Raw genomic sequence first — 21,639 nt, 5'->3', positions numbered from 1 at the left:
GTCCCCCCCCCACCAAAAATGAGGCAATACCCCCAAAGAAACCATACAGCAATGCATGTTTCATGTTATGCACATTATGGGGGTGCAGTGTGTGTGTGTGTGTGTGTGTGTGTGTGTGTGTGTGTGTGTGTGTGTGTGTGTGTGTTCCAATCCTGAGGCTTGAACTCAGGACCTGCGTGCTGTCCTTGAACACTTTTGCTCAAGGCTAGTGCTCTACAACTTGTGACATGTCTCTCTTTCTTTTGCTGGCTAACTGGAGATGAGAGTCTAATGGACTCTCCTCTCCTGGGCTGGCTTCCATCTGTGAAGTTCAGATCTCAGCATTTTTGAGTAGCAGGTTACAGACATAAACCACCACTCGTGCTTAGATAAAGGAATACTTTTTATTGTTTTTTGTTTTATTTTACCAGTCCTGGTGCTTGAACTCAGAGCTTATCTTGAGCTTTCTCAAGGCTAAAGCTCTACCACTTGACCCAAAGCACCACTTCTGGCTTTTTCTATGTATGTGGTACAGAGACTCAAACCTGGGTCTTTGTGCATGCTAGGTAAGCACTCTACCACTAGGCCAAACTCCAGGCCCCTTTTTTATTGTTTATGGACATAATTTATCAACATATGATTCATCTATCAAGTAATTCACCCCTTTGAATAATAGTCTATTGTATAAATATTTCTTGTTTTGTCTATGTAGTCATCAATTAATGGACATTTTGGATTATTTCCAATTTGAGGATATTATACTTCTGCTATCAGTCAATTCTTGAGGGCTAGACATTCTCTAAAGTCTTGGCTTCTTTTCGAATGGATGAATAATAAATGTAAGGATCAAGTTCTTAAATTTCTCTCTCTCTCTCTCTCTCTCTCTCTCTCTCTCTCTCTCTCTCTCTCTCTCTCTCTCTCTGTCTGTCTGTCTGTCTCTCTCTTGTGTGGGTCAAGGAGCCTAGGCTCTGTCCCTGCGCTCTTTTTACTAAAGGATAACACTCTTCCATTTGAGCCACAGTGCCACTTCCAATTTTCTAGTGGTTAATTGGGCATAAGAGGCTCACAGACTTTCCCGCTTGGGCTGGCTTTGAAGCATTATCCTCAGATCTCAGCCTCCTGAGTAGCTAGGATTGCAGTCATGAGCCACAGGTGCAAAGTAATATTTCTTGACCTGGTTCAAAATTATTACAGAGACCAAGACATGTGAAAGGATATCAATGTATGTGAATTAATGCACCTTCTATCTGGCAAATATCATGTAACCCTTTTACTAATTACAATAAAAAATAAATTGCAAAAAAATTATTACACAGGCCCTTGCCAACAGCAAGCACAACTGTTCACTGAGCCTTGGACATAAGATCCATACACAGTGGGTAGTCAAGATCGCTTTGAGTTCCCACTTCAGACCCAAGTGGGAGTGCATTTAATAGCATCAAAAATGACTTAGTCAGACACCAGTATTCACACCTGTAATGCTAGCTATCCAGGAAGCTGAGATCTGAAGATCATGGTTTAATGTCACCTCAGGCAGAAAAGTTCGTGAGATTCTTATCTCCAATTAACTACCATAAATCTGAAAGTAGGGCTATGGTTCAAGTGACAGAGTGCTAGCCTTGAGAAAAAAAAACCCTCAGGAATAGTGCTCATTCCCTGAGTCCAAGCCCCAAGGCCTGCACAAAATACAAAATCCTACAATTACATTTGACCACATTATAGGCAAATATAGATGATAAGGAACAAATAAACAATTGATAAAGATCCATGAATGTCAAGAAGGGTGAGCTAAACACTAAGTAGGAAAAAAGATTTTAGCAAAAATAAGTTTAATGGGAAGGTTGCTAGTTGAGGCAAGGGCAGGTGGATGAATCAAAAAAGAACAAAGGGGCTGGGAGTTTGTTTTAGTGGTAGAGTGCTAGCATGCATGAAGGCCCAGGTTTGATTCCTCAACACCACATACATAGAAAAGCCAGAAATGGTGCTGTAGCTCAAGTGGTAGAGCTCTAACATTGAGGAAAAAGCCCAAGGACAGTGCTCAGACCCTGAGTTCAAGCCCCAAGGCTGACAAAAAAAGAACAACAGACAATTTGTGTCTGTGATAACAGAAGTGGGAAACCTCAAATTAATTTTTTTGTGGGGGGAATAGTGAAGATGGGAAGAATGATGGTAGAGGTAGCTGTGATGAAGAACTGGGCAGGTCAAATTTAACACTAAGTAGAAATAAGTACCAGTGGTTTAACATCTGTAATCTCAGCTACTCAGAAGGCTGAGATATGAAGATCAAGGTTCAAAGCTAGCCTGGGCAAGAAGAGACTCTTATTTCCAACTAGCCAGCCAAAAGCCAGAAGTGGTGTTGTGGTACAAGAGGTTTGTGACTTCAGGAGAGCTTTGAATCTCTGATGAGTGAACAAACCCCTATCTTGCCAGGTTTCATGGTTCACACCTGTAATCCTAGCTGCTTAGGAGTCTGAGATCTGAGGATGCAGGCCTGGAGAAGCACAGGTCTGGCATAGGATGATGAGCATAAGAAGCCAAAAATAAATACCTTGGACAGTGCAACAAAGGTAGTGAATGTCATTGGACTAGTCTGCCCCCAGCTTAAATAAAGCACACTTGATGTCCCTGTTCCTCAGGCTGTAGATGAAGGGGTTCACATAGGGGTGACCACAGCATACAGCACCAAATCTTTAGGAGACTTTGATACTGTTGACCCACACCAATGGCGCTTCTATAAAATAAGCACAACACAGAGAGATGAGAGCCACAGGTGAAGAAGGCTTTGTAATTCCCACGTGAGGAAAAGCCTCATGATGGATGAAATAATTCTATAATAGGAAAAGAAGTTTCCTGAAATGGGGCAGAAACCACAGGGAACAACTAGAAAATCCTTGACAAGGGGATTAAGAAAAGTGTCAACACAGCTGAGATGAAGAATTCAAGAAGGGTCACAAGAGAAATTTGAAATTTCCACCTGCTTGAAATTTTTAAATTGCATCACAAGCATATTGTGTAAAAAGCTAGGATTACAGGTGTGAACCATCAGGACCTTGCAAAACCAATAATTTCTTGTTATCTGATAAAAAACATACAGCAAGCTAATTAAAATTCCTACCTTTCAGGACAGTGCTTATGGGCTTACATAAGTGCCTTTGGTTACACTCGAAGGGTTTATTTGTAAGAACTTCTGTTTCTTGCTACATTTGTGAATGGAAGCTACTGAGAATAGAATTCACAGAAGTGGAGCTGTGGCTCAAATGGTAGAGCATCAGCCTTGAGTGAGGAGGTACCCAGAAAAGAGACAGTGCCCAGGCCCTGAATCCAGTCCTCTCCAGATATGGCATATACATGCATACACACAAAAATGCTTTACTTTTGCTACTTAAAGGTAACTCAGATTCATTATTTGGTTTCCTTTCACTATGGTTTAACTGAGAAGAGGTAAAAGAAAAAATGCATGAATACTTGAAAACACGTATGGGCAACTTCTTATTGGGAAAATTATCTAGCACAGGAGCATTCTAGTAAGGATTTTTAAAGTTATTAAATAGCTTAACTAGTGGTTCTACATCTCATGTATGCATATATTCACTTGTCTAAATTTTCAACTACTCACTGGACACTGATAGCTTATAACTTTAACCTAGGGATTCAAGAGCCTGAAATCTAAAGAACATCATTCAAAATCAGTCCAGGTGGAAAAATGCATGCGGCTCTTTATCTCCAATTAGAAAAAAGTCCAGAAATCCAGCTGCAGCTCAAGTAGTAGATTACTAGACTTAAGCAAAACAAACTCAGCCCTAGGATCTGAGTTTAAGCCCTAGAACTAACACTAAACAAACAAAAGCAAAGAAACAAGTATATATGTCTGACTTTACTAAATACCCCAATATAAATAAAGAACAGAACCATGTAAAAGAATGAGAAACACAGATGCCATCATTTACCATAGCGAAGATAGGTGCCCCTTAGTATATGATTGGATCAAGAAGATGTGGTATTTATACACAATGGAATTCTATGCTGCCATCAGAAAGAATGGCATCAACCCATTCATAAGGAAATGGAAAACTTGGAAAAATATTGAATAAAGTAAGCCAGACATAAATGATCATAGCTCCCTGGTTTCCCTCATTTGCAAGAACTAGTACACATCCAGGATTCTCCTAGCAGAGGATCACAACAGCTCAAAAGCTATGTGCATATGGCCATACAGGATGAGGATATGCAAAATGAATTCCAGGATATGGAAACAAGAGGTTTATCTTTGTGTTTGTTGTTCTTAACCTACTTGTGAATGTATTTCTCTTCTCCTTCTCTCTCCCTCCCTCCCTCCTTATGGTTTATCTCATGTTGTTACTGTATATGACTTTAGTACCTGGTATATTGTATATATGTTTATTTGTTTATTTGAAATGGGAAGGGAAAGGGGGAAAATCAAGATAACTGGGAGGGGTGGAGGGGGGAAGCTGGGAAAAAATGGGAAGGGGTATCAATGTTCAAGAAGTAACGTACCTGCTATCTGTAACTCCTCTGTACATCACCTTAATGATAAAATACAATTTAAAAAAAGAAATAAACAAGGATGCCAGTAGCTCACGCCTGTAATCCTAGCTTCTCAGTAGGCTGAGATTTGAAAAAAAAACATAGTTTGAAGCCAGCCTGGGCAGGAAATTCTGAGAGACTCAGATCACCAATTAACCACCAAAAGGCTGGAAGTAGAGCGGTAGAGTGCTAATCTTGAACAAAAGAAACTGAGGGATAGCATTCAGACCACGAGTTCAAGCCCCAGGACTGGCACAAAAAATTACCCAAATAAGATGGGTGTGGTGGCTCACACCTGTAATCCTAGCTACTCAGGAGGCTGAAATCTGAGGATCAAGGTTCAAATCCAGCCCAGGCACAAAAGAACCAGATACTCTTATCTCCAATTAACCTCTAGAAAAGGGAAAGTGTGGCTTGGCTTAAGGGCAGAGAGGTAGCCTTGAGCTGAAGAGCTCAGGGTTACAACGCCCTGGATGAGTTGAAGCCCCATTACCCACCAAAAAAGAACAATCTTGCAAAATGAAGGGGTGGGGGCAAACGTGAACCAAGCCAAGAAATACATTAAATTGTTGAGAAAATATTTATGTTCCTCCCACCTATTTTAATAAAAAGCATCCATCAGTTTACAAGAAGGTTCCATTTAACATGTCCACATGTGAAGATGATGTAGCATGATCAAAATCAGCCCCACAAGAACTCTCTCATCTGTTCCTCTTCTGAAATCAATCTCAACAAGCTTCATTGTCCCATTTTCACACATGTACGTAAAAAAGTATCAAGTCTTCCTTAAAGAAATAGAGATCTCTAATTTATCTGACAGCAAGTTCAAAGTAACCATCTGAAGGACTTCTAAGGTGAGATCAGGAGTTTGGCCCAGTGGTAGCATGCTTGTTTACCATGCACAAAGACCCGTGTTTGATTCCTCGGTACCAAATACATAGAAAAATGCCAGAAGTGGTGCTGAGTCTCAAGTGGTAGAGCTCTAGCCTTGAGGAAGAGGCCCAAGGACTGTGCTCAGGCCCTGAGTTCAAACCCCACGACTGGAAAAAAAGACTGCCAAGCGAATGAATACAAGTACACACAAACATCAAGAAAATGATGCTTAAAGAAAAATAATAGTAAAAATTTAGTTAGGCGCCTGTGCCTCAAATTATATTAAGTGAAGTAAGCCAGATCCAATGAAACATGGGATGCATGGTTTCCACCATTTTTAATCATTAGAATGTGCCTATAAGTCTACAAGTAAACACACTGGATGATAAAAGACAAAGACACATTTGAACATGATAAATTTACAGGACTATACACATTCACACAGTGAGACCAAAGAAGGCTATTCTTAGGAGAGGATCTCAAAGTCTCAATAGCTCTGTGCATACGGTCATATAAAATGATATTTATAGACATGAACTCCAAGAAATGGAGACGAAAGGAGTTTTTTGTCTTTGTTTTCTATCTGTTGTTATTTTTGTTTTCTGTGCCTTTTGTCTTGATTATAAGTTTACATGTTTGCAAAGGGTAAGCGGGAAGCACAGAAATTGTAGGACAAAAGATAAATTACTTCAGCAGTGATACTACACACTATGCTGAAAATGAACTTTACAACTTATGGAGGGTGGGGAGGAAAAGGCTGGTAGAAAGCAAGGGAAGGGGTTACGTTTTCCAAAAAGAAAGGTGCTCATTACCTGACTTACCTAACTGTAACCTCTCCATACATGACCTTTACAATAACAATTTTTTAAACATGAATGACATGGTCAACGATGGGAGATGTTTGTTGTTGTTGTTTTCTGAGTCTCAACGTGGGCTTGCTGCTTTCTCCAGAAGGAAGACTCTGATCCCACTGAGATTAGACTTTCCTCAGCAGTCTCCCTATGGCCCATTTGATGTCCCTGTTCCTGAGACTGTAAATGAAGGGGGTCAGTATGGGCGGGACCACTGTGTATGCCACAGAAGCCACTGCCCGCATCCTGGGAGACACTAACACCGCCGAACTGAGGTACACCCCAAGTCCTGTGCCATAAAACAAGCAAACCACATACAGGTGAGACCCACATTTGGAGAAAGCTTTCCACCTCCCGCCAAGCTGAGTATGGAAGAAACTATTGTAGAGTAGGAAAAAAGGATTCCCGAAATAGGGAGGAAACCAGACATGGCACCCACAAAATACATGACCAGGTCATTGGTGAAGGGGTCAGAGCAGGCAAGGCTGAGGAGCTGGGAAGGATCACAGAAGAAATGAGAATGGCCACACTCCTGAAGAAAGTGAGCTGTAAGACCATAGAGTTAGGTAACTGGGACACCAGCAGGCTGATGACAGCAGACACCACAACCAGTGAGCCACAACGTCGAGGGTCCATAATGACCTTGTAATGCAGGGGGTGACAGATGGCCACAAAGCGGTCATAAGCCATGATGGTCAGAAGCAGACTGTCCAGACAACCAAAAAGCATAAAAAAGGACATCTGAGTCAGGCACCCACTAGGGGCATGGCTCTGCTGTGACTCCGTGTGTCCACCAGCATCTTGGGGACCGTGGTGGAGGTGAAGCCAATGTCAGCCAAGGAGAGGATGGAGAGGAAGAAGTACATGGGGGTGTGGAGGTGGGGGTCAGAGGTGACAGCCAGGATGATGAGCAGATTTCCGAGCACGGTGATTAGGTACATGGACAGGAAGATCCCAAAGAGAACAGATTGTAGTTCAGGGTCATCTGAAAGGCCCAGGAGATGGGACTCGGTGACTGGAGTTAGGTTATGGGCATCTATGTTGCCTGGGCACCTTTTGAAGATGAAAAAAAGGTGTCAAAAGAAAGAAATGTAAGTATACCAGTGTGTGACACTAAAACTACATTCAGATTAAATCAGTCCAACAGGGAAGTTCTCAGGGGAGAGGAAAATCTCGTCCAAAATATTACTTTCTGAGAAATCCCATCGTCCATCATTTGTTCTTTCATGCACTCCATTTATTTTAGAGATATACCCAAGTGATGTGCATTTGAGCAATCCAGGTAAAGCTTTGAGTACAATAAAATATCTAGTGACTCCCACCTGTAATCCCAGCTACTCAGAAGACTGGCATCTGAGTATCATTGTTCCAAGCCAGTTGGACAGTAAAGTCCATGAGACTCTTATCTCCAAATAACCAGCAAAAGGCCAAAAATGGAGATCTGTCTCAAGTAGTAGAGTGCCAGCCTTGAGTACAAAAGCTAAAGAACAATGTCCAGAAGGCTCAGAATTCAAGTCCCAGGACCAGAAAAATAAAACTAGATAGGTCCAGATACAATAAAAATAAATGACTTCAACACAGTGTTTTCATCATTGGATAGACCACTAAATAAAATAGTACACAAAGATAACTCAAAGAGTTACACAGCACCATAGATTAAGAAAAAAGCACTCAAATAGTTAAACAGCACCATAGATAAAATAAGATATATACCTCCACATACTCTAGTAGCCTCCTGAGTAGCTCAGATTGTAGGGGTGAGCCACCAGCCCTTCTCAGTTACCCATTGAACTCTCTATAAGTTAGATCACAATTCAGGCCATAAAGTAAGTCTTAACAAATACCAAAGTAAAAGAAAAGAATTCTCTATATCTTCAAGGATCCTAAAGGGGAAAAAATGAGAAATTAATTGAAATATACAGACACATGGAGATAGCATGACAAAGTTTTGCATGATCTCTGGGCCGATGAAGAAATCAGAGAGGAAATTGAAAATGATTTCATATCAAATGAAAATGATCCAGGCACCAGTGGGGATGGAGGGCCACTGGGGGGAAGGAGGGTGGAAGACTCTGCATTTGGGGCACAGCTTTTAGCTAGCTACTCCATCCTTGCATCTTAATGGTAAGGTTCTTAATGCTACCCAAATCCAGCCTGCCAGGCTCATCCACAAGACTCACCAGACTATGCCATCAATACCAGGGAGAATGAGAAAGGAATGACCACTCATCCCCTCCGGGATCAGTGGTGTGTGATGGAGAGGAAAGCTCTGTCCTCAGGACCAGCAGAATAACAGAATCCTGTGTGGATTCCTGACAGAAGCCTCAAGTCTGGATAGAGATGAAGCAAGACAACTGGACTTGAATCAGTAAACTGCAAAACTGGAGAACACCAGCTGGTTATTTACAATCATCTAGGTTTGAGAGCTCAAGGCTGAACACTGATCATCAGGCGAATTAGCTCATGGTATCTCTGTCTCTGAGGACTTGTTAATGTTGATGAAATAGGAACAAAATAAAAACCTAGTATTTTTGGTAAAGCTTGAGACCTTTCACTCCTCAAGCGGGCTATGTCATCTGGATTCCTTTCTTCTGACCTTTAAGATGTAAATCTTCATTTTCCTTTTTCTTTGCTCAAATTTATCTTTAAGTACATATGCAGAGGAGTTGCCATTTAACAAAACAGCTTATGAATACAATGCATCTTGACCAGTGTCACCCCTGTCAATATTTTCTAATTCCCATGAATCTTAAGAAAAATAAATTGTACACACAAAGGCAAGGTGACTCATGCCTATAATCTCAGAACTTCTAATACTGACGCAGAAGAATGAAAAGTTCAAAGCTTGGCTACCTACCAAGACCCTACCTCAAAAATAATAAATAGAATTCTGGAGTTTGGCCTAGTGGTAGAGTGCCTGCCTAGCATGCACGAAGATTCAGGTTCAATTCCTCAGTACCACATACATAGAAAAGTGGTGCTGTGGCCCAAGTGGTAGAGCACTAGCCTTGAGGAAAGCCCAAGGACAGTGCTCAGACCCTGAGTTCAGTCCCCAGGACTGGTATAATAATAATAATAATAATAATAATAATAATAATAATAATAATAAATAAATCCAGCATATTTTTAAAAAAATTGTTAATGACACTAACAGCACATATAAATTTGGAGAGTTAGATATATATCAAGAATCAAACATCATTTTCTATATTCTTAGTAGTTTTATCTCTAAGTAAAATTTCTTTTTCATGGTTGTGGCTTTTGTGTGTGTGTGAATGACAGCTCTGGGGATTAAACTTGGGGCCTGGGCACTGTCCCCAGTCTTACTCAAGGCTAGCAGTCTACCATGTGAGTTACAGCTCCACTTTTGGATTTTCTGGTGGTAAACTGGGGAAAAGAGTCTCACAGACATTCCGGTTCTGGCTGGCTTTGAACCACAATTCTCACATCTCAGTCTCCTGAATAACTAGATTACATGTGTGAGCTGCCAGTGCCTGAATAACAGTATCATTCTTAAATTTTTATTTTATCTTATCAAAGTATTTACACACAGGTTTTATATTTCCATACAGTTACATAACCAAGTTAAATGAAATTCACACCCAGTATTACTCTTTCTTTCCCTCCTCCCTTATCCTTCCTTCTAGAATCTTCATGGTTTCAATTGTGTTATTTTCATAGCTACACTCTGTTTCAGTACTATTCAGATGTGCATGTATATAGCATCTGCATGTGCCATAGTAGACAAATCTTGATACTTGTCTTTCTTCTTTTTATCTGTGTCTTTCTACCAGACTTTGTTAACTATCTTATTAGCATCAGTGAGTCATGTATATACAAGGCTGTTTCATTTTTACACACTTATTGGTGAACACAATGCATCTTGATATCTGTCCTTGTTTCACTGAACAAGATAGTCTTTAGTTCTATTCACAAAATAATGGTATCCTTCTTATAACTCAGTAGTTCTGCATTGTGTATATGTACCACAATTTTTATATCCATTGATAGGCACCTGCACAGATTCACAGCTTAACTGTTGGAAACAGGGCCCTGATAAACTTGGATGTGCCTGCATCTATATGCCAAGTTACATTCCTTTGTATTCTCAGGAGTGGTAAATAAGATTGTGATCTGAGGTTTGTGTTTGCTTTTCTTGCAGTACTAGAGATTGGACTCCGAGCCTGGTACTTATTTAGCAAGTGATCTGCCGTGAAAAGCCATGTCTCTGTCCTGTAGCTTTTAGCAGGTAGGGTCTCATGTTTTTGCCTAGGGTATACATTTTTCCCTCTGGGTCTGGTTTACTTTGCTTTTACTGCAGAGGTAATATACAGGGGAGTTATATAAGTTATGCACTGAGTACATTTCTTTTTGAACAGTGTCATCTCTTCCCTCATTTTCTCCTGTTTTTGACCCTTCTGACCACAAGTTTTATAGTTCATTTCCAACATTGTGTCTAGCAAGTATCACTACTGAATTAGTTCACTCTTTGTCCCATCATCACTGTGCTTCCCCTTTCCCTCCCCAAAGCAGATAAACTTTTAATCAAGATAAAAGTATAGAAATCAAAAACAGTGAGAAAGGGGAAGGAAGATGGGGCAGAGACAATAGAGACGTTGCCTAGCTCTCTCTCACAAAAAGAGAGAACCAGGGAGTCCCACGAGCGAATTACCTTAAGAAATCTAAAACAACAAACTCAAAAAGCAACAGAGAAGGAATCAAATCAGAAAAGAAATCCAGATAAAGCTCACATCCAACTTTCTGCAAGAATTCGGAACGTGAGGACCCCTACCACACCCCTCCCCAGCGGCTCCAAGCCTCGAAAAGTGGCTGCGGAGGGAACCTGAGGGCACCGGGCTGGGCAGCCCAACTGCTACAGAAACCAGCACAGGACCAGGCCAGCAAGCCACGGATGCAGCGGAACCCAAATGCAGAACCAGACCAACAAGCAGCAGAACCCAGACTTGGAACACAGGTGGTGGAGGAGGCCCGAGGTTAGTGAAAGACTCCCCACCACCGTGGAACACCCACAGATGGAACGCACAGGCATGAGTAAAACAGCACCTTCCCAAACACATAGAGAAAGCAGAGCGGGTGCCAAGCAATAGAACTTAACTCACACCCCTCCACCCTGCCTGAGAAAGACTGGCAGGTGCAGGGGGGCAAGGAATTTAGAATCCTGTCCCTCCCTCAACAGCCCCCTCCCTCAGACCATTGACTGGAGATTGACAGGCAGGCTACCTAAGATCCAGCACTGAACCAAGGGAAGCAGAGCTGTCCCAACTCCCACTCACCCAACGGGATCAACTCCCAGCCCACTGACTGGAGAGTGACAGGCGGGTGGACCCTAATACTCAGCACCCCACCAGGGGAGGTGGAGCTGTCCCAGCTCCCACCCGCCCACCAGGCTCCTTTCCCAGGCCACTGGATCTGGAGAGTAGAGGGCGCTGGGCCCCTGCCTTACAATAGCGGGTAGGGTGTGCGGAATATAGGAGCCAGCATCTGCCCCCCTCAATTCTTGAGCGAGCCATCATCTAACTGGGAATCCTGAGCAAGACTGCACTGAGGAGCCCCCCACAGTCACAGACTCTCTGACAAAGCAATGGAAACACAGCAGGGATCTGAAGGGCCAAGCAGCAGACAAGCTCTCTTTCTGAGAATCAGAAGGTGAGGCTCCGCCCTTGGAGCACATGTCCTCAGCTGGGCACCGCTGCTGGGAACAGAGGGGTCTCCTGCTGGTCCTCCTGAGAGCCCCTGGAAACTCTCAAACCCCAGACCCCTGGAAGCAGCACAGGAAAACGTCTGCCCAGCGCACTCAGACTGAAGCTCGCAGATTCATCCCATGGTCCACTATGAGGCCACTGGTCGGTCTAAGAGCTAGTCGTGCAGCAACACATAAGTTTTATTCTAATACTGTCCAAAATTTGTACTCAAATATGCTACCTACTTACAACTTAGGTCAGTTATCCTTATGCTATACCTTTTCTACATTTCCATAATATTCTCACACTCCTATATTAATCCTCTTGTTCCTCGCCTGACCTCTCTCATTCTATTTTTCTATCTCTCGTCCTCTGTTCGTCTTTCAACCCTTATATTGCATGGATCTACACTTGATGGCTGTTGAGAAATACTGTATATCTAGGTGGTTAATTATTCTCTAGGCTCAGAGGGGCATAAAGACAATAGAGATAGGATTGAGAGGCTTATTGTTTTGGGTATAAGTCGCTTATCAGTTGTTGAATTAGACTGGTCTGTAAGTGCACAAAAAGAAAGAGAGATAACACCAATCAAAACTTGTGAACATTTAGTGTCTGCCAGCTACAGAGGTCTAGGTTGGTTATATCTGAAAAACTATAATCGTGTTTAGTATTAATCTTGCTCCCATTTTCAAATGGGCAGAACAAGAAACTCAAGAAAAATGTCAAATCAAGAAACAACATGCCCCACCCAATGTAAACAGACAATGGAACAGTCACTGGCAAACCTAGAGGAGACTCTTCTAAGTGTATACAAATACAACTGATAAACATCATTAATGAAAAATGTGAAAATATAAAGAAAGAGATAAGGAAGGAAGCCATAGCTAAACAAGAGGAAACCATAAACAAGGTGATAAGCGAAAAAGAAGAAGCCATAAAGGAGGCCATAATAAAAGTTTTTCAAAGAAAGATGGATGAATTCATAGAATCCACAAATAAACAGTTGACCGAACTCCAGCAAATATCCAAAGAAAAAAAAGCTACTGAGCTAACCACTCAAATGGAAATCAAGGAGCTAAAGAAATCCATACATGTTCTAAAAGAAGAGATGCAAGGCATCAAAAATGAGCAATTAGAAGCAAAGGAGATGAAAAATAAAGTAGATAGCTTTGATAGCAGGTTAGACAATGCAGAGGAGAGAATTTCCAGGGCTGAGGATAATTTAGTTATTATAGAGAAAGAACAGAAAATGAGTCAATCTAAATCTAGGAAATATGAGAGAGCAAAACCTTGATACATAAGGCCTAATGGTTCAAACCCCATGACCCTAAAAACACTAAATAAGTACAGTTCAGACTTTTTTACATTTATATTCTTACAGAATCTACCTTCCCACAATATGTCATCCTCCTGTTTTATGGAAACAAGCCTGTCAGGAAAAGCCAGTAGTTTGCCTTTAGAGATCAGCCTAGATAACCTCCTGTGGCCTAATGTAACATATCAGCCCAATGCATACAAAGCAGTGCTTTGGATCTGATAAAATCATAACTCGCTTCCTTATGCATGGCTTATCACAAGTCCAGGATTTGGGAAGCTTAATATCAGAGCCAAGCTAAACCATTTCTTTTGAATATTTGTCAATGATATAGGTGTACTTTTACTTGTTCTTGTGTCACTTGCATTTTCCTCTTATATCTTCAAGATTTTCTATCTATCCTGTGAATGTCATTAAGTCAGTCTGGCTAGGAAAACAATGTTTGAAAACCCATTTTAACTATTCAGCAAAAAGGCAGGCTGGAGATATAGTTCAAATGAGCAAACAAGCTGTGCAAACAGAATATAAACAGGAGATCCTGAATTGAAACCCTGGTATTGGACAGAAAACCACACTGGTGTTATCGTTCCTTTTTATGTCAGTCCATGAAATTGTAATTGTGCCTATATGTATACTTAGAATAGCACACATATAAGTAGTAGACAAGTACGGCCTCTCTATATTCATAACTAGAAACCTATAAAAATTGTTTCTGTGCATGTGTGTGAATTGTGAGCATGCAACTATCAATAATACAGGGGTTTCTTCAATCTCCAGGTGCGGGGCTGCTGATACTTGGACCAAGCCAATGTCCCTTACTCTTGGTTTTTCTTCAAGTGAATTTGAGATGAAAACTCAACTGTCCAAGGAACCACTCACGTCCCTGTAGATTAGATATTGGATTGCTCTTTCATTGCTTCCTCCAACTCACTCAAGCATTACGAGACCCCCATATCATAGAGTTCACGTACCCAGACAATCAAGCAGCCTAGAACCAAATGTAGGTGCCAGTGGATTAGGTTTGTCTATCCTCACATAATTTCACTAGGAAACAAGATTTTCAATTTTCTTTGAAAGATATTATGGAAGAAAGGGAAGGAAGAAATTACACTGCCCCGAATGAAAAACACTCTTTACTTGAATTATATAATGGGAGCGCATCTACATATCACCTTTAAAATAACAAAATGCATCATAAGAAACAATTAGGGGACTAAGTTATAAGTGTAAAATAACTCAAAACAAAAGTGCAGGAGGTAGCATACCTGGCTATCAATTCAAAAGTTATGACTTCAAAGACTGCTTAAAAAAGAAAAACATAAAGGTCTGTTTCTCTCCAATTTTATTGAGGTAAATTATACATATTAAAAACTTGCAACTCAATCCTTTCTAAATTCTTTGCTGGCCCCACCATCTGCAGATATTCATCATTCTTTACAAAGTAACAATTTAAACACTGAAAACATTTGCCAGATAGAAGGTGCATTAATTCACATACATTGATACCCTTTCACATGTCTTGGTACCCATTACCCTTCCCCCACCCACCACTCACCCCCCGTCTTGGTTTTCCCCCCTTCCCTATCAAATTTCAAATAACCAAATACAAATCAATTCAATATATCAGATAACAAAGTGAGATACTGTAACAATATGAGATACCCAAGGGACAGCAAAGAGATAACATAGTATATTTTTTATTGTAATTAGTAAAAGGGTTACATGATATTTGCCAGATAGAAGGTGCATCAATTCACATACATTGATACCCTTTCACATGTCTTGTTACCCGTTTCCCTCCCCCCCACACCCCCCACCCATCTTGGTTTTCCCCCCTTCCCTATCAAATTTCAAATATCCAACTACAAATAAATTCAATATATCAGATAACAAAGTGAGATACTATACCAATATGAGATAACCAAGGGACAGCAAAGGAGATGAGAGACAACATAGTACATTAAGGACAACAATCATTCATTATATGGCTTTTGTTTCACTATCCTGGAGGTCCTTTCAATTAGCTTCACATTATACGTCCTTAGATAACATAGTATATTAAGGACAACAATCATTCGTTATATGGCTTTTGTTCAATATCCTGGAGGTCCTTTCAATTAGCTTCATACTATATGGCCTTTTCGGGTTTTTTTTAAAGAAGTTATTATTGTGGATTTTTTTACATCATATTTTAAATGACAAGTTTAACAAACAAGTATTCAAGGAGGGAATCTCTCTTCATTTGTAGATCTTAAACAAAATTAGGCTAAGGGTTTGCATGTCATAGAAACATATTAATTTGAGAAATAAGGCATTATGTCTATAGAGTCATAGGTTTTTATGTCTATATAGTTATGTTTATATTTCCATTACTATGTCCATAGCTTTGGGTATGCAGATATTGCGTCCTTGCTCTTGTCCTCTTTGGATTTAATAGCCACATATTAGGGATACCATGCACCTTTTGTTCCTTAGGTCTTGACTTGTCTCACTCAACATGATTCGCTCTAGGTTCATCCATTTCCCTGTGAATGCGACTGTTTTATCTTGTCTGTTGGCTATGTAGAATTCCATTGTGTATATATACCACATTTTCCGTATCCATTCATCTGCAGTAGGGCATCTGCATTGTTTCCATCGCTTGGCTATTGTGAATAGTGCAGAGATGAACATAGCTGAGCAGGTGTGCTTGTAATATCTTGGGTCATGATGTTTAGGATAGATGCCCAGAGTGGTATGGTGGGATCGTAGGGAAGGTCTATTTTCAGTTCTTTAAGAAACCTCCACACTGCTTTCCAGAGTGGCTGAACTACTCTGCATTCCCACTAGCAGTGTAGTAGGTTTCCTTTTTCTCCACAACCCCGCCAGCACGGGTAAAAACAGGGAACACTTCACGAATTTGCGTGTCATCTTTGCGCAGGGGCCATACTAATCTTCTCTGTATCATTCCAATTTTAGTATATGTACTGACGAGGCGTGCACAGGTCTGCCTGGATGCTTATATCTCAGGGGTGAGCTTCTAACTGCCTGCTCATAAAAGCAAGGTGGATGATTTTTGTTGTTTGCTTGCTTCTTTGCATCTTGGTTTGTACCATTCCTGGGGTTTGAACTCAGGATGTGGACACTTGACCTGATTTTTTTCCTCAGGGCTATTTTTCTGCTTCTTGAGCCATCGCTTGACTTTTTGCTCCGTGTGTGTGTGTGTATGTGTGTTCTAATTGAATTTAAAAACTCATAGGTGATGATGGGAGGGAAGAACTGGGACAGTGGGAAGGTAGGAATTACATTGTCCAGAATGAAATGCACTCTTCGCCTGACTTATGTAATGGTAGCCCATTTATATAACACCTTTAAAATAACAAAAGTCATCAGGGGAAGAATTAAGGCACTAGTTTATAATTTTTAAATTAACTCAAGCTAAAGGGCAGGACAGGATAGCTGGCTACAAAATAACATGTTCTGCCTTCAAAGTCTGTCCAATAGTATTGAGGTAAAATGTACATATTACAAAATTTGCCACTCAATCCTTGCAATATTTTTGTTGAGCCTAACATCTATAAACGTTCATCATTCTTTACAAACTAACAATTTAAACATTACAAAGATATATTCCTCCTTAAGGAATCCATCCTGACATAGCCAGAATGGTTTTCCACTGCTAATGGATTGTACTAATTAAACTAGACACATACAGTGTTCAGACAGGTAGAATTCATAGGATTATAGGCTGAAGATTCTTGCTTCTGTCAAAACCACATAACAAATGAACTTCCTACCTGCTATTGTCAGCTCCTGGTTTGTACAACCTGATCAGGGCACTTTTGAGGTCCCTGTTCCTCAGGCTGTAGATGAAAGGGTTCAGGAGAGGAGTGACCACTGTGTACATTGCTGAGAACACAGAGCTGCCCTTGGGAGAATGTGACACAGATGACTCAAAGTAGACACCCAATGCTGTCCCAAAGAATAACAGACCACAGACAGGTGAGAGCCACATGTGGAGAAGGCTTTGTACTTCCCGCTTGAAGACGACATTCTCAGTACAGAAGAAATAATCTTGTAGTAAGAGAAAAGGATCCCTAAGAAAGGAAGGAAAACATATATGGTACCCATGATGTATTTAAATAAATTACTTGTGAATGTATGCTCACAGGAAAGATCCAGCACTTGAGAAGGGTCACAGAAAAAACTTGGTATTTCCAATTGCTTGAAATCGGGCATCTGTAACACCATCCACACATGCAGTTGACCTTCCAAGGTGCTGGCGACAAATGACAGCAGAATCAAGAAGACACAGAGACAAGGGTTCACGATGAGTGGGTAATTCATGGGGTGAGAGATGGCCACAAAGCAGTCATAGGCCATGGCAGTAAGAAGCAAAACATCCATACAACCAAAAATGAGAAAAATAGACATCTGTGTGAGGCAGCCCGCATAGGATATGGCTCTGCTGTGAGTGCGGATGTCCACCAGCATCTTGGGGACTGTAGTGGAGGTGAAGCCAATGTCAGCTAAGGACAGGTTGAAGAGGAAGAAGTACATGGGAGTGTGGAGGTGGGGGTCAGACGTGACAGCCAGGATGATGAGCAGATTTCCGACCACAGTGATCAGGTACATAGACAGGAAGAGCCCAAAGAGCCCGGGTTGTAGCTCAAGGTCATCTGAGAGTCCCAGGAGGTAAAATTCTGAGATGTGTGTTAGATTATACATCTCTGCATTAATTGGAGATCTTCGATATTAAGAGAGAGCAATACTTAATGAAGAAGTCAGAATTCAACAATCATTCTGAACTCAAATATGCACAGTTCATAACAACATTCTGTCCAATACTTTTTAGTTATCACAAACCCAATCATCCTAGATTTTTTCTTTCTCATTGATTCCCTTTCATGTATTCATTTGAAATAATCAACTGTGTAATGTTTTCTGATCACAGGAAATACAGCTTATTCTTTATTACAGTCTACTTCACAGGTGTGATTTTTTAATCTGTGAAATTCATTTTCATCCAATCTGTAAAGAAGCATGCTTACATGCTTCATTTTATGATATGGAAATAGTGTATAGGGACATAGTGAAAAATTCAAATTGTCCTACTTATGAAAACTCTAAAATATACAGAGCTGCATGATCCAAAGCAATTTCACATCGAGAGTCCAGGACTAGAAAATCCTCTACCATGTCTGCAATACCCCAGGAGATTTCTTCATCCTTGCTTTTTGTCTAAGTTTCATCTTTGTTTCCCTCCATCCCCCCTTTTTCTCTCTGTCTTTCTCTGTCTCTGTCTCTCTGTCTGTCTCTCTCTCTCTGTCTGTCTCTCTCTCTCTCTGTCTGTCTCTCTCTCTCTCTGTCTGTCTCTCTCTCTCTCTCTCTCTCTCTCTCTCTCTCTCTCTCTCTCTCTCTCTCTCTCTCTCTCTCTCTCTCTCTCTCTCTCTCTCTGTCTGACTTTGTGAACGTGTGTGTCCTAAGATTCTGACTCTGGCCCTGGGTTCTGAACTTGAGGCTTTCCTGCCGAAAGGAAAGCTCAAACACTTGAGTAAGAAACTCCACTTTTGGCTTCCTGGTAGCTAATTGGAGATGAGAGCTCACAGGTTTTGCTGCCCACGCTGGCTCTGAACCTCTATCCACAGAACTCAGCCTGTTGAGTAGCTAGGATTCCAGGTATGAGGCACCAGGGCTTGGACTATAGCATAATAAAAAAAACCACGAACTCTTCAGTCTCCTACATATAAATAAATCAAGATCTCCAATATGACATCTACTTCTTCCTGAAGTAATTTCAGGAATTGAGGACTTTTCTGACAGTGGAGCAAGGGATTCCTTGGATATAGGCAATGTTGGTTGACATTTAGTTACTGGGTTTCTTTCTTTTCAATCATCTTTCTGATTATTGCACTTCCTATACTGGTTGCTAGCTGTGACCCCGGTGGCTGTTTAGTGATCAGTCATTAATCCCTTAGAGAAGAAATTAGAGTTCTCTTTCTGGAAGTCAGAGAGTGATGAGACAGATGTCCAGATTCTCAGTGGGGGACTAACAAAGCCTATCACACCACTTTCCAGTATTTAATATTCGGTGACAATAGACAAATAGAAAGTTGGATTCACAATTTTTTTATCTAATCATCTACAACCACTTACATGTGAATTGAGTGTTCAGTCATATCCTGTTAGATAACTAGACAGACTGCAGTAAACAATAAGAGATTTAAAGTAAGAATCCTGTGACCTTCTGTAGAACAGATTAATAATTTTTTGTATTCTTCACTACTGCTATTCCTGGGACTCCTCTAACAGGATACCAAATTACTGGCTTGTCTTCATTATATTCCAGCAGTCCTTGCAGCTGTTTTGCTGTTTAGTTAGTAAACAATGCATTTGACTGCATTTCTTGACAAGAAGGAAAACTCTAAATCACAGGAATCTTACAGAAAGCACGCTTGTATGAATTGTGTGGTACACTTGCTACACACTTCGTTATGTTGCTTCTCTGTTGGGTCATGTCCATGAAGTACAGATGAAAAGATTGTTCCATGCCTGAAGTGTATGAAAACCCCAGGCTCAATCCTCACAGTGGACCATGAGTAGGGCAACACAGGAGATTTTCCAACTGGGGCTAATATTGCATTGGAGATATTTAGGGAGATGTCAGGGGACTGGCTGCTAATAGGCTTTTCTATGATTGTGGATGCACAATTCACAGAGCTCACAATTTTCCAAACTGATGCCGAACAAATCATCTCTAGGGACCCCATAACATGGAGGGGGTGAGGGAGAACAAATGCCTAAAAGTATAGTTTTGGTAAACAAAGCTGGTCTGTCTATGCAAAGATGACAAGATGAAAAGTATGGGTAATTATAGACTATACAGGAAGGCTATTCCACATTGCAAACCCTTTGGAGAGTTCCTAGACAGTTCATAAAGGAAATATCTAGAGTATCAGTGTCTTGAATAGGGGACTAGCAGGAAGGAATAAATCACATGGAATCATTGAACACACAGTGAGAGAATTTTGTCACCATACAAAATGTGCATGTATGAAAGGAAGTGTGGATATTAATGTGGCAGGTGGGGGAGGGGGAGAGGAAGTATTTTTGAAGGTGTGATTGGGTTTAAGATGTGTTGTTTACTAGCTATGTCCTTTGCCATACAAAAGCTCTGCAGTTTAATGCAGTCCCACTTATCCAGCCTTTCTCTGATTTGTTGTGATTCTTGGTCCTTATCAAGAAAGTTTCAACCTTTGCCAAGGAGGCCTAGTGTATCTCCTATTCCTTCCTGTACAGTTTTCAGTGTGTCAGCTTTTACCTCCAGGTCTTTAATCCATTTGGAGTTAATTCTAGTGCAAGGTGACAAAGAAGGATCCAGCTTTAGTGTTCTGCAGGTGCTTAACCAGTTCTGCCAGCACAACTTGTTGAAGAGGCTGTCTTTCTTCCATTATATTTTTTTGGCTCCCTTGTCAAAGATTAGGTGGCCATAGGTCTGTGGTTTAATATCTGGGTCCTCAGTTCTATTCCATTGGTCTTCAGGCTTGTTCCTGTGCCAGTACCAAGCTGTTTTGAAAATTATAGCTCTGTAATAGAGTCTAAAGTTTGGAATTGAAATTCCTCCAGCGCTGTTCTTTCTGCTAAGAAGTGTTTTTGCTATACGGGGTCTTTTATTATTACATATGAAATTTTGGATTGCCTCTTCTATTTCTTTAAAGAATGACATTGGGATGTTGATGGGTATTGCATTGAATTTGTAGATAGCCCTTGGCAAGATTGTCATTTTCACAATGTTGATTCTTCCAATCCAGGAGCATGGAAGGTTTTTCCATTTCCTTAGTTCTGCTTGAATTTCCTTTTTTAGGGTTTTAAAGTTTTCATCAAAAAGGTCCTTTACATTCTTAGTTAAGCTAATTCCTAGGTACTTTATTTTCTTTGATGCTACTGTGAAAGGAGTTTCTTTCCTGATTATTGCCTCGTTCCTCTCACTGTTGGCATAAAGAAAGGCAGTTGATTTTTGAGGGTTGATTTTAGAGCCTGCTACTCTTCCAAAGCTTTGAATCAGCTCAAGGAGCTTGGGAGTAGAGTCCATAGGATTCTTTAAATACAGAATCATGTCATCTGCAAAAAGGGATAGTTTTATTTCCTCTTACCCTACTTGGATCCCCTTTATGCTTGCTTCTTGCCTTATTGCACTGGCTAGGAATTCTAGTACTATGTTAAAGAGTAGTGGAGAGAGTGGGCATCCTTGTCTCGTTCCTGATTTTAGAGGGAATGGCTTTAGATTTTCACCATTAAGTGTAATACTAGCAGTAGGTTTCTCATACAAAGTCTTTATTACTGTGAGGAATGTTCCATGGGTTCCTAGTTTCTCCAGAGCTTTTAACATAAAGGG

At 40.8% G+C, this 21,639-nt stretch overlaps 1 non-coding gene and 1 pseudogene across 1 annotated transcript; both read right to left on the bottom strand.

Annotated features, from left to right (window-relative positions):
- Positions 1-6,373: 6,373 nt before the first annotated feature.
- LOC150068110 (olfactory receptor 7E178-like) lies at positions 6,374-8,478 on the bottom strand (annotated as a pseudogene).
- A 7,662-nt stretch (positions 8,479-16,140) lies between these two features.
- Positions 16,141-16,247, bottom strand: LOC150068109 (U6 spliceosomal RNA). Its single transcript, XR_016538381.1, has one exon. It is a non-coding gene; the product is annotated as a U6 spliceosomal RNA (small nuclear RNA).
- Between the last annotated feature and the right edge of the window lie 5,392 nt (positions 16,248-21,639).

The sequence above is a fragment of the Megascapheus bottae genome, chromosome 1, assembly GCF_031878675.1.
Source record: "Megascapheus bottae isolate mThoBot1 chromosome 1, mThoBot2.hap1, whole genome shotgun sequence".
NCBI classification, from domain to species: domain Eukaryota; kingdom Metazoa; phylum Chordata; class Mammalia; order Rodentia; family Geomyidae; genus Megascapheus; species Megascapheus bottae.
This window is presented reverse-complemented; position numbering and strand designations above follow the sequence as displayed.